General features: G+C 53.2%; 1 long non-coding RNA gene across 1 annotated transcript; it reads left to right on the top strand.

Moving 5' to 3' along the window:
- On the top strand, positions 3,606-10,108 carry LOC110259818. Its single transcript, XR_002342144.1, has 3 exons — positions 3,606-5,361; positions 5,719-6,840; positions 7,531-10,108. It is a non-coding gene; the product is annotated as an uncharacterized LOC110259818 (long non-coding RNA).

Genomic DNA, 11,263 nt, shown 5'->3' with positions numbered 1-11,263 from the left:
CCGCAATCGTCCAGAGACAATAAACCTGCAGTCACTGTAACATTAAAGACCTTCGTGCTTTTTCTCAGACGTACAGTCACCCAAACGAACAAAACCCTTCAACTAGGCGCCTTTTACACGCCTGTATTCTTCCTGCGTCTACCATGACTTGTGATATATAAAATTATTTTTTCATTTTGTTTAAGACTGAAAGTACATAACTCCATTTATTCAATTTAAGAGTCAAAAATCTATCGGGCCTCTTGTGTGTCTGGAAGTCCCACCAAGGGCAGAAGGCGTTTTCATGGCTCTGGAAGGATGACACAGAAAAGTTATTCCGAGGACAAGGCGTCTTCCCCTCATCCAACTGCAAGAGGAAGGGGCGTGTAAACAAGGAGACAGACACAAACCAGGAGTGGGGACCCCACCACCCAGTCTCACCCACGTCCTGCTGGTGTCCATTCTCTTCCGGAAAACGGTGGAATGGCTCCGTATCTCCAGTGCACAAGACTTTCGGACTTTATGTCTCATAAAACAGAAAGCATTCAGTCCTGTCTATTTTTCATGAGAAAACAAAAAAAGACCAACAGAATGGCATTGGATTAAAAAATACATGTAAGCACTGAAGCCCCTGGTCGGTTAACGGCAGGCCCGAAGCTGAGCAGATGTGAACATCTGGGGAGCTGGGCGAAGGTCTCCGGGAACCGCCCGCACCGTCTCTGCTCCTCTTCTGTGCGTCAGCGAGACCGCAGAGCGAAAGGCCTGCAGGCATGGACACGGCACGTCCACAGACCGTGGCCTCTGTGTGCGGCTTTCGCCACGCACGCTCCTGTGTGTGTCCGTGCAGACACGCTTGCACCCATGCATGTGTATGTGGCCCCATGGAGATACATATATGAATGTGTTTGCGGGATATAAAAAGCACTTATGCGTACAAAAATGGACCGAGTAACTGAAATAAGCCTGTCGGAGTAATCACAAGTATTTTATAACAATTGGCAGTGACCGAAATTGTCCTGTTTTAATATCAGAGACAGGACGTCATCAGAGCCCCGTCTGTAGCTCTGAATGAAGACAACCTAAATTCACACCCCAACGAGCTGAGCATCTCAGTTAAATCGATTTTGTCACCATCGGCCTCAGGTCCTAGAGCACAGAGACCAAAGCCTCGTCCTTAGCGCCCCTGCCCCTGATTCATTGCAAACAAGAAGAACAGGAAGATGAAGCGCCTTACATGCGTGAAATCCGGTATCATGTCTCTCAGAACCTTCGTGTCTCGACTGGGCCTACGGGACTAAAGTTTATAGGCCATGTGATATCAGACTTCCACTGCGAGAAGCTTAACTTCAGATTATGTCACCATTCTACAGTGTTCCTTCTATGATAAATCTGCCAAAATATGAAATAATCGGTTATACACCTGATAGAATTGTGTGGAAGCAGAGGCCGTGTTATTGCCCGCGTTGGTTCCTTTTTAAAAAAAGTTGGTATTAAAGTTGGTTGAGTTACGATGTCGTGCCAGCTTCCGCCGTGGAGCACAGCGCGGCAGTCTTACATATGTTTACCCGTTCTTCTTCGTGTGGCATCTTCCGTCGTGGTCCTGCCCCTCGAGGCTGGATAGAGTGCCCTGTGCTGGCAGCAGGTGCTCACGGCCTCTCGGCTCCAAAGCGACCGGTCCCCGTCTTGTTTCCATAGTTACCACCGTGGGCTTCCACTGGCCCGTCTAATGCATAAAGGTTCCAACGACACATCAAGGCTTTAAGTTGCTAAATAAAGCAGTAGCATTTCACTTGGCAATAAAAACAAGCTTTCTCCTTAAAATGGCTTCCAGTTGTTCGCATTAAATCAAGAACAAGGCTTGGCTTGCTGCCTGCTCTTCAGGAAGCCTCCTTAGCTTCCGTGCTCCTTGCCCATCTCCGAATGCGCCTCCAGTTCCCCTGCCGGGTACCAGACACGGCGTAAAGCCAGGAGGATTCACGTTTTTCATTTTACTCACTTACAAGGTGAACATGCTGTGATGGCGTTAGGTAGTCTTCCAATGTGTGATCTTTAAATGCGTCAAGCGATTGCGCTTGTGCATGTTATATAAGTTACTCAAAAGCTCCTTTTGGGGGGAAGCTCTGCAGGTTTCTAGCTGCTGGACCCTCTCTCCTTCCTGACACCCGTGCGTTTCCCCAAACCCTAGTCCTCCGGCCCAAGAAGATGTCTTTACAGCCGCCTGCGGGGATGTTTGTCGCACAGGCGTGCTCCAGGCTCTGTGCACCTGCGTGGACGTGCCTTTTTCCCGGGGCCGCCCCAGCCGTCCAGGCATCCCAGGCATCGCACTTGGAATCATAGGCAGGTTTTCCACCATTTTCAAAGCTGTCTCTGCTCATCTCAAGTTGGCTGACGTCTCTAATCCTTTTTAGACATTGTTAACGTTTCAGAGTCTAGAGCAAAGTCTGTGTGGCCACTGCACTTTCCAGTGCTCTAAACGGAGGTTAAAAACATACATCCTACAACACTAACCTCATCTGAGAACCTGCCCCTGTGTTCAGTGACACACAGTTGTACGTACAGCAAGGTGTACGGGAAAATGATTACCATAGTAGACAATTAGGATTCTTACCAGAAGTCCTGTCAGCTGAATGCAGAGTTCAGCAGTTCAAAGAGGACACAGCTCCGTGTGCTGGACCTGGTGTCTAATTCTACTTAGTAAGTTGAGTGGGGACATGCAAAATCTAAACCATGAAAAATTAGAAAGAGGAACTCTTCTTTTAGAGTCACTAAACTTCTTTTACGTGATAAGTTGTGTAGATTACTTTTAAACACATGTGAGGAAAGGGCGCAACGCAAAGAAATGACAAAGAGTGAAAATGGATCCTCCGGGCAGTGCCTGGATAAGATGCGTTGCCATGAGGGTACCGGGAGTCGTGGAGGGCGTGATGGGAGGGCTTACGGGGGCGGGGGCAGCGCGGGGGCTGCGGGAAACCACCAGCTGCCTCTCCTCACTGTGGGGACGAAGGGACAAGGAAGGCCTGAACACCCATGTGTGTCCCTAAGGTCGCCCCCTCCCGTCAGCCTTTCCCTCTTACTAACCGCCCCACCAGTGCCTTGGAGAGCCTAGCATCCTGAGAAGTGCCAAAAAAAAAAAAAAAGGAAAGAACATTCTGGAAAACGGGTAGCTTGCCGCATTGAAACACTCCCTGATGGCGCATGGATGAATGTGGAGTAAGGAATTTCCAGGGGTGGTTATTCCAGACCCGCCCAAGCAGCATTTGGGGTGGAATTACCCTGTAAACTACACACTGACTGCACTTTCTCAGCCCTTGTATAAAAAGTCATACAAAAGTAAGACTCTCAGAGGAAGTTTGTTTTAATCTGCCATAAATTACAGGTCCCTTGAGGATGTGCTAAAAAATCCACTTGCAGAAATGAGTCGTCATTTTTCTCCCGAAAGTAGTTACGAGGAATATATTTACTTTTTGTTTGCAATGGATCATTGAAAAAAATGAGGACGTTTTCTCCAGCTGTTTTTTGACATTTATTTAATTTTTCCAGCCCTATGATGGTCTGAAAAATTTATTCAGCTATTTATCAGGCTAGAAGTATGTATTTTAAAGTTTATAAGGACTTCCTAGAATAAATCCAAGTCCTACAACAAAACTAGGTTCTGGAAGTTGCTCCTTTAAGAAGCGGAAGTGTTAGGGTCCCAAGACGCCGCCAGGACCTCCTGAAACCTTGACTGTCATTCACATACGACCGTGACGATGGGGGCTTTGAGACAATCCCGCAGCACCGACAGCAGCCGTGCCGCCTCTCGTGGGGAAACGGAGGCCACAGAGGGCAAGACACCGACAAGAGAAAGGGCAGAACTAGGTCCCGCCCGACGAGGAACAGCGGCAAGAACGCGGTGTAGGATTCAGCAAAGGTGTGCAAACTCCGGGACGACGTGTCTGGTTTTAAATGAACCAACGCATTTATTTACCCAACAGAAACAGACTCGCAGATCCTGAAATCAAACGTACGGTCACCGAAGGGGAGACGCTGGGCGTAGGGAAAAGCAGGAGTTTGGGGTTAGGATATACGCACTCCTGCCCACACCAGAGAAAACTCAGAAGGACCTGCTGGACAGCCCGGGAACTCTGCTCAATCGTCTGTCGTAACTTAGACGGGAAAAGAATCCGAAAAGGAGTGGCTGTGCGTGTGCGAACGACGGGTTCACTTTGCTGGGCACCCGAATCTGACACAACACTGTAAATCGACTATACCCCCCAAAAAATAAAAATTAAGAGAGAATGTTTCGGCCTCTACATTTTCCTCCAAATCATCCAAACTTCTCTTTTGAAATTGAAAACTCAGTTTCAACTTGCCGTTGGAAGCCACAATGGATTGCGAAGACAGACACTTGAGACACGCGAGAATCAGATTCCGAGATGACTCTTAGAAACATAATCCAGTCCGGTTCGGTCACCCTTTACGCAGCCGTCACCAGGCTTCGCTGGGGCCCAGGGCAGGATGGGGAGTCTGCAGCCTCACCTGTGAGGCTAACGTCCTTTCTTCATTGGGCTAAAAGGTGCTTCTCCCAGACTCGCAGGTACCAGACCAGGCTGTGCCTCTGGGGTCGCGCAGAACCGAGGCCCAGTACACGGCCCTGTCTCCCCAGTGCCGGTTCCATCATGTAACCCGCTTGGAAACATGACATCTTTACTTCCACCTCTTTCAAGATTCTTCGTCATGCTGGTGGGTTTTCTTGAAACACGCTCCAGCTTGTCACATGGTTTTCGGTTCGACACTTAGCTCGGTGCTCGGTGGGAAAGAGAAGGACCTTGCATCTTGCTCGCCGTTAAATCTCTATCACCGGACGCGGTGCCTGGCACGCCGCGGGCAAGGAAGAGCCAGACCAGAGGCGTGTGCTCCCCGTTTAGCACTTAGAGCGGGAGGGGTCACGCCCTGGGAACGAGGGGTTTGCAGACGTCCTGCAGCAGCAGTGCCCGTCCTTGGCTCGGTAGCCCAGCTGCTCTGCAGGCAGGATGGCAGTTACCTGTGGTTTGGTCGCTGTACGGTTCCGCCTCTTTCAACTGACACTTAAGTTTCCGGTGATGAGACCGTGTCTGAATGTTAAACGTACGCTGTCATCACCTCCAACACCGGAGACTGGGTGCATATTCACCTGCTGAGCATCGTCCTCCTGCCCCCTCACGATGTCCCTCCCAGACCTGGAAATGCAGGGACCCTGGGGCGTAAACGCCACTGAGGAGCTTACGATGAAACCAACACCTTTGTGCTTCAGGAAGACGCGGGCCCTAGAGCAGAAATAACCGAAGCCCCACGTTCCAGTCGCGGGATGCGTGATGCGGGAGGGAGATGGATGGACTGAGCCAGATGGACAAGGGTTTTCAGGTAAGTTCTGGAGCTGAGGCGGAAACCGTCAGGCTGCGGGGAAGGTGAGCGGGACCCGGGGGGGGGTAGGAGGGCAGGAGGCCCTTCACTGTCCCCTTTGTGAGGTTCCCAGGGTGGGGGGCGGGGGGACAGCGAGCGTCCACTGACCACAGCCTGGGCAGAGGGGAGACGGGTCTCCTGAGTCCCTGCGCTGGGAACCGCACCTGCCAAAGGCGCTGGAGGCGAAGCCGTCCTTACAAACCCGGCTCGTGTGCCGGTCGTACAGTCCTCCAACGGGGGCCTGAGGCTCCCCGCCCCCCGCCCTCTGCTGACGTTGTGCCTCTGACCTCAGACTTGCCAGGTTTATTTTGCCCTCAGCACCCAGCATCCTTCCCTGAGCGGCCGGAGAGAACGGCGGGGGATGCGGATGAGGCACCCAGGCTTCAGTGTAAAGGTTCGACCACTTCCCGGAGCCTCGGTTCACCGTGTTGGGTAAGGACCGCAGTAACTCCTGAAGGACCCCCTCCGAAAGTATCGAGACCCGTCAGGACGCAGGGCCGCCCCAGGGGCCGGGTGGCTCCCCCGCCCCACGGCTCCTCTGGAGGAGCTCAGGTGAAACCTGCCTCCCTCTGTGGAAACCCAAGCGGAAATCTCCAGAGAGCAGAGGGCAGAATCCACTAGAGAGCTTGGGTCCACCGTACTGACACCGAGGGGCCAGAAGCCTCGGGACAATATTTCCGAGAAAATCCCCAAAAGAATCGAACGTCTAGATACGCCAAACCCATGCAAACCTCACAAACAAACCCATCAACAAATGCTCCTTTTGGTATTTTCCAAACTCTTGCCTTTCAACTCTTTCAAAATGCTGTAGCCGGAGGGCAAACAAAACAAAGAAAATGTGTTTCTATTCAAGAAATGTTAAACTAAATATGTAATGATTTCTTGGTCAAAGTTTTCCTTTCCCAAGATAAAAATAATCCGAAGTCACATCTGATAACTATTAGCGTTGCTTCCAGACTGTGAGGCAGAGGATTCCTGCAGATGCATATCGACTGCGCGTCCAGGGGCCCAGGAGCTGAGCAGCCACCGCCGTCCCCCAGGCCTGCGCTGCGTGCTGAGCGCAGGGGCGGGGGGTGGGGTACAGGCCAGCCCCTTGCTCTCATCCTGTCCGGGCGCCCATTTCCTGCGTGGGGGACTTGCTGCCTGCTCCTTTCAGCTCAACTTCTGCCTCTGGCCTCTGGCCTCTGGTGGGTCCCCCCCCACCCCAGTCACATGCTGGGGACGGTGGCCGTGAGGCTCTGAGGTTTGCATCTCTTTTGTACCCTTTGTCAGTGGTTCCAGAACCATCTCCTGGCTCCCACTCCCCTGCCCCTTGCCCTACAGCACCCACAGGCGCACCCTTGCTGCTGAGGAGCCTGGGCCGTCCGTGCTCTTCCGCAAAGCCTGCGTTCACCAGACGCCAACTTCGCGGCAGAATCCCGGAGCCTGACTGTGGACCAGGTGGGAGTCAAAGAGCCAAGGAACAGCCTTGGGAGAAACACAGAAACGCACGGTTGACACTGGGAGACACTTCCCAGGAAGCCTTGCCTCCTGGAGAAGAGCTGCAGAGGCGGATCTGGGGTCCGAGGAGCTCCAGAAGCTGTCGGAGGGGGGGTCCCCAGGAGAGCTGGGCTCCAAGAAGCTCCAGCATCTGAGGCTCAGGCCCTGGGAGCTGGGGGTCCAAGGAGCCCCAGCATCTGTGGGGGCCCAGGGAGCACCCCAAGCGGAGCCGCCAGAACCCTGCCCTGGGGGCCCCAAGCTGTGCCGTTTAGGTCTTCAGGTAGTTCCCAACGTGAGGGGTTTCCCCAGGGTGGTTTCAACGAACCGTGGGAAAGTCGTGAAGGTGGGAGTCACCAAGCCTCGCGGTCGTGCCAACGGCACAGCCCACCGAGGTGTGAATCTAGACGAGTGTTTTTCATGGTTCTCGGTCCCCCGCCTCTGCACCTGCTGCCCCTCCCGAGCCCCTGGCTCGTCCTGCCCGTCCGCTCGCCCCGAGGACTCTCCAGCCGGAGAGTTTCTGCTCTGACTCTGGGCTGGAGGCCTTGAGGGGATTTAAGACGCGCCAGCCCCGCCTCGCCCCGTTGTTTCCATCCAGTTTTCTGGGCCCACCCATCGCTGGCTTGCTTCTGCTCAGGGCGCTTTTCTCCACAGGCACAGAAACCCCGGATGTCGTCCTTCCCTCTGGGCGCCGGGCCGGGGCCTCAGGTGCATGTGCACACTCGCTGGGAAGCTGCTGAAGGGCGGTTTCTCCGCTCAGAACTCGAGGAAACGCCCGGCCCTGTGGCGGCAGAAGCACCGGCCGCCCCGGCCCTCCCGCTGCCCGGCTGGGCCGCTGCTGTCCCCCGTCCCCGGGAAGGTCTGTCCCGAGGCGGAGCCGGTGTGGCGGGTTACTGCTTTCGTGAGATGCTCCGAGACAGCCACGGCCAAAGGCAAAATACATGGGAAAGGCTGCGGACTCCGCCGCACCCGCGGCCTTTGGGAGATAACGTGGCGAAAGAGCATTTTTTAAAAAACCCCCTGGCAACTTTTTTTTCCGGCATTTTTAACCCCGGTGCTTTCTGAGGCGATATCGATTAACAACCAGCAGAGGCAGAGCCTCGGAAGACACGCGCTGGAAGGCGCTGCCGGCGACCAGGCGCGGCAGGTGGCGGAGGCGGGAAGGAGGAAGCGGTTCTGGGGGCGCGTCCCTCGCAGGGGTTGCAGCACGTGCCAGGTGGGGGGAACCCACGTGGGACAGGAAACCCCAGGTCCTGAAAAGGTGGCACCGCCTCCTGACAGAACCCGAGCAGCCGTCAAGGGTAACTGGTGCCGCGTGGGGCAGGTGGCTCCGTTTGACAAGAGCTAAGATGGCTGAGAAGACCAAGAAAATCCCAAATCGAAAGAAACAGGACCACCGTCCACGAAGACATTAGCTGCCTCTTCACACAGACAAGAGGTGAACTCTTTCGGGGCGGCCCCTCGGCCCCTCGGTCTATCCCTCGAAGCTCCTTTCGCGTTCTCACCACCATCCAGACAAACTCCCCGTCTGGACCCCGAGAACTCCCAGGCCGCGGTGTTTCCAGCAAGTGCAGGGTGGGGCGCGGGATAGACGCCACGGTGTGTGTCTGCGGCGCACAATTTGCTGTTCCAACCCGCCGACGTGTCCCTTGCATCTGCCACCACAAAGTCATGACCGTACCCACCCCTCCCGAAATATGCTGGCATTCCGGCAATTTCTCCTCCCCTACCCCCCTCTCCCGCTGCTGGTCCTGAGGAAACCGCGGGTCTGTTTCTGTGGCTGAAACATCGTTTGCATTTTGTGCGGAGTTGCGTCCTAGGGACTCTCGGTCGGACTTCTTCCACTGGTTTTCAGCATGATAATTTGGAGATTCATCAGCGCGGCAGCACGCGTTCATACCTGGTTTTACTTCCGGTGAGCGTGCCATGGGGAGGTTATCCGTTCCTCTGTCGGCGACACCGAGGCTGTTTCCAGTACTTGGCTTTTACAAATAGGGTTGCTATGAACAGGTGTATGCAGGGCTTTGACCAGGTACACGTCTTCGTTTCACTGGGTTAAACGCCTAGGATGAAAAACACAGCAGGTTTTGCATGTATTCGTCTTTAAGAAACTTGCAGGCTGTGTTCCAGAGGAACAGCTACTTGAGTGCCCACCAGCACACGGAAGAGTTCCAGTCGCTTCACCGCCTCACCCACACTGGGTGTGGTGGGTCTGTTGGGCGTGAGCACTGTCTAGGGTGGGGTGTGCGCTCCCCGTAGTTTTCGCCTGTGTTTGCCGTGACGACCAATGCCACCGACACCCTAATTTGAAAGACCTGTGCTGTCTTTGGGGAAGTGTCTGCTCAGCCACCTGGTCTACTTTCAGCTGGCTCTTTCTCTCCCGACTAATGGGTGTTCAGTGGCCTGTCTGTTCTGAGTACGGTCCTGGTGAGATGCAGGCTTTTGAGGTGTCTTCTGCCGCTCTTCCACCCCCTTGACGTTTTCCTTCAAAGGCTTCTCCCTCGGCTCAGTTCTGCGGCGGTGACGTCCAGGAGGCCGCATGCAGACCCCAGGTCAGCCAGGTGCCACTCTCTCCCGGCTTTCTGAGGTTCGGAGCCTCCAGGGGGCCTTGCAGCTCTGTGCACGTGAGGGTGACAGCCTGGGTCCCCTCGCTCAGCAGAGGGGAAAACGCCGAAGTGCTGGGAGAGGAGAAGCAACGCTGAGTGACTGAGGGAGCCAGGGTTTGCAGCAATGGGAACTGTCAGGAATGTGCTCTCTTAATGCAGAAGTGGAATCGATCCCGGGCCTGGCCCGCAGCAGGCAAAGAGGCCTCCTTCCTGGAGGGGCACGGGAGCGCGAGCGAGGCCAAGGCGGTGCAGGTGGGAGGGTGGGCTCACCGGGACATCTGCACTCGGAGTCCCCGGAGCCCTCCGGGTGCTAGGGCGAGTTCAGGGGTCTCTCCCCGTCCCTCGCTGACCCCCAGGAGCCCTTCCAGAGCCGCAGGCTCCCATCCAAGGGGAAGCGCTTCCTAGACGAAAACGACTCTCCCATAGAGCGCGCGTTCCAAAGTGGTCATTAGAGAGCATGGAAAACTCCTCCTGGAAAGAGCTGGAAAGTTCTCATGGAAACTAAGTTGGACTCGCACATTGGAAATCAGTCACCTGCGATATTTAAAAATGAAGCTAAGCTGTCTGAGTGTACATTTCAGAAATGCAGCTGGAGCTGCCCAATAAAAATATTTAAAACATCGTCACTTTCCCAAACTCTCTCTATAAATCAACGGCGTGGTCTTCGGTTACCTTTCGTACTCATGCTCTAAGTTTTAAGGAATTTTATGAACTTCAAACAACTTTCGTTTAATATCTTGGTGTTAAATAGTAATTTATTTTTCTCTAGTAAGAGTCTCCCCAGTGTAAAGTGATATTAATAATATGCAGCACAAACTTAGGTAAAAATTAAAAGTGCAAAAAACAACAACGCACCCTAACCAGAAGGGCCGTCTTTCGGTCACGGACATAAATGTAAGAAATGCAGCTGGGAAGAGCCATCGCTGAGGCTTTTGTTTACTTCTTGATGAGACAAAAAATGTAAAAATGTCTTTCTCCCATGCAGGGGAAAGGTAAAAGTTATTATTTTCCGACCGTACACCTGTAGCTACTTGGAGGCATGCCGGGGGCTTCCCGGTCAGTTTGGGTGAAGAAGCTCAGGGCACAGGTGACCCCAGCTGCCTCTCCGGTGCCCCTTTCGTTATTCGAGTGGGCGTGAAACAGTAGGGAGAATAATGTTTTGAGGAGTTTGTGAAGATGATTTTATAAAATCATGTGGAAGTTTTTGTCATTGAATGGAATTGACATCTTGTGAAAACGGGTCCCTTTGTCACGAAGAGTGAATTGTCCCTAAGATGAAGAGTGTGACCCACGAAAGTCCCAGACTTTCCCTCCAAGTGTGAGCAAAACGTGGTACCAGGGGGTAAAGGCATGAGCTTTCTCTCCAACACCAAACACGTGATCTAGAAGCAAAAAAACTGATGTGCTTCGTCAAAATTCAAACCCTTGGCAAAAGCCACTGTTAAGAAAATAAAGGGAAGGTGATGCCCAGCAAATGCCTGCAAATCACCTAAACGACAAAGGGCTCATAGGCACAGGAGAGAAAGAACCCTCGAAGCGCGACACGAGAGAAACACGTGGGTAAAAAGTTGCTGAAATTGGCACAACATTATAAATCAACTATACTTTAATAAAAAGGAAGAAAAGCACACCTTTCGGTACTCAGATACCCACAAGACACTGTTGTCTTAAATTGTCATTAAAGGCATTAAATTATACTCTCAGGGACAAAGTGGTTGAATGATTTAAACAGAGGATTCACTGCAGCAGACCAACAGGAAGAAAGCGAGACGTGAAAAGAC

Source organism: Sus scrofa, chromosome 1, assembly GCF_000003025.6.
Source record: "Sus scrofa isolate TJ Tabasco breed Duroc chromosome 1, Sscrofa11.1, whole genome shotgun sequence".
In the NCBI taxonomy this organism is placed as follows: Eukaryota; Metazoa; Chordata; class Mammalia; order Artiodactyla; family Suidae; genus Sus; species Sus scrofa.
This window is presented reverse-complemented; position numbering and strand designations above follow the sequence as displayed.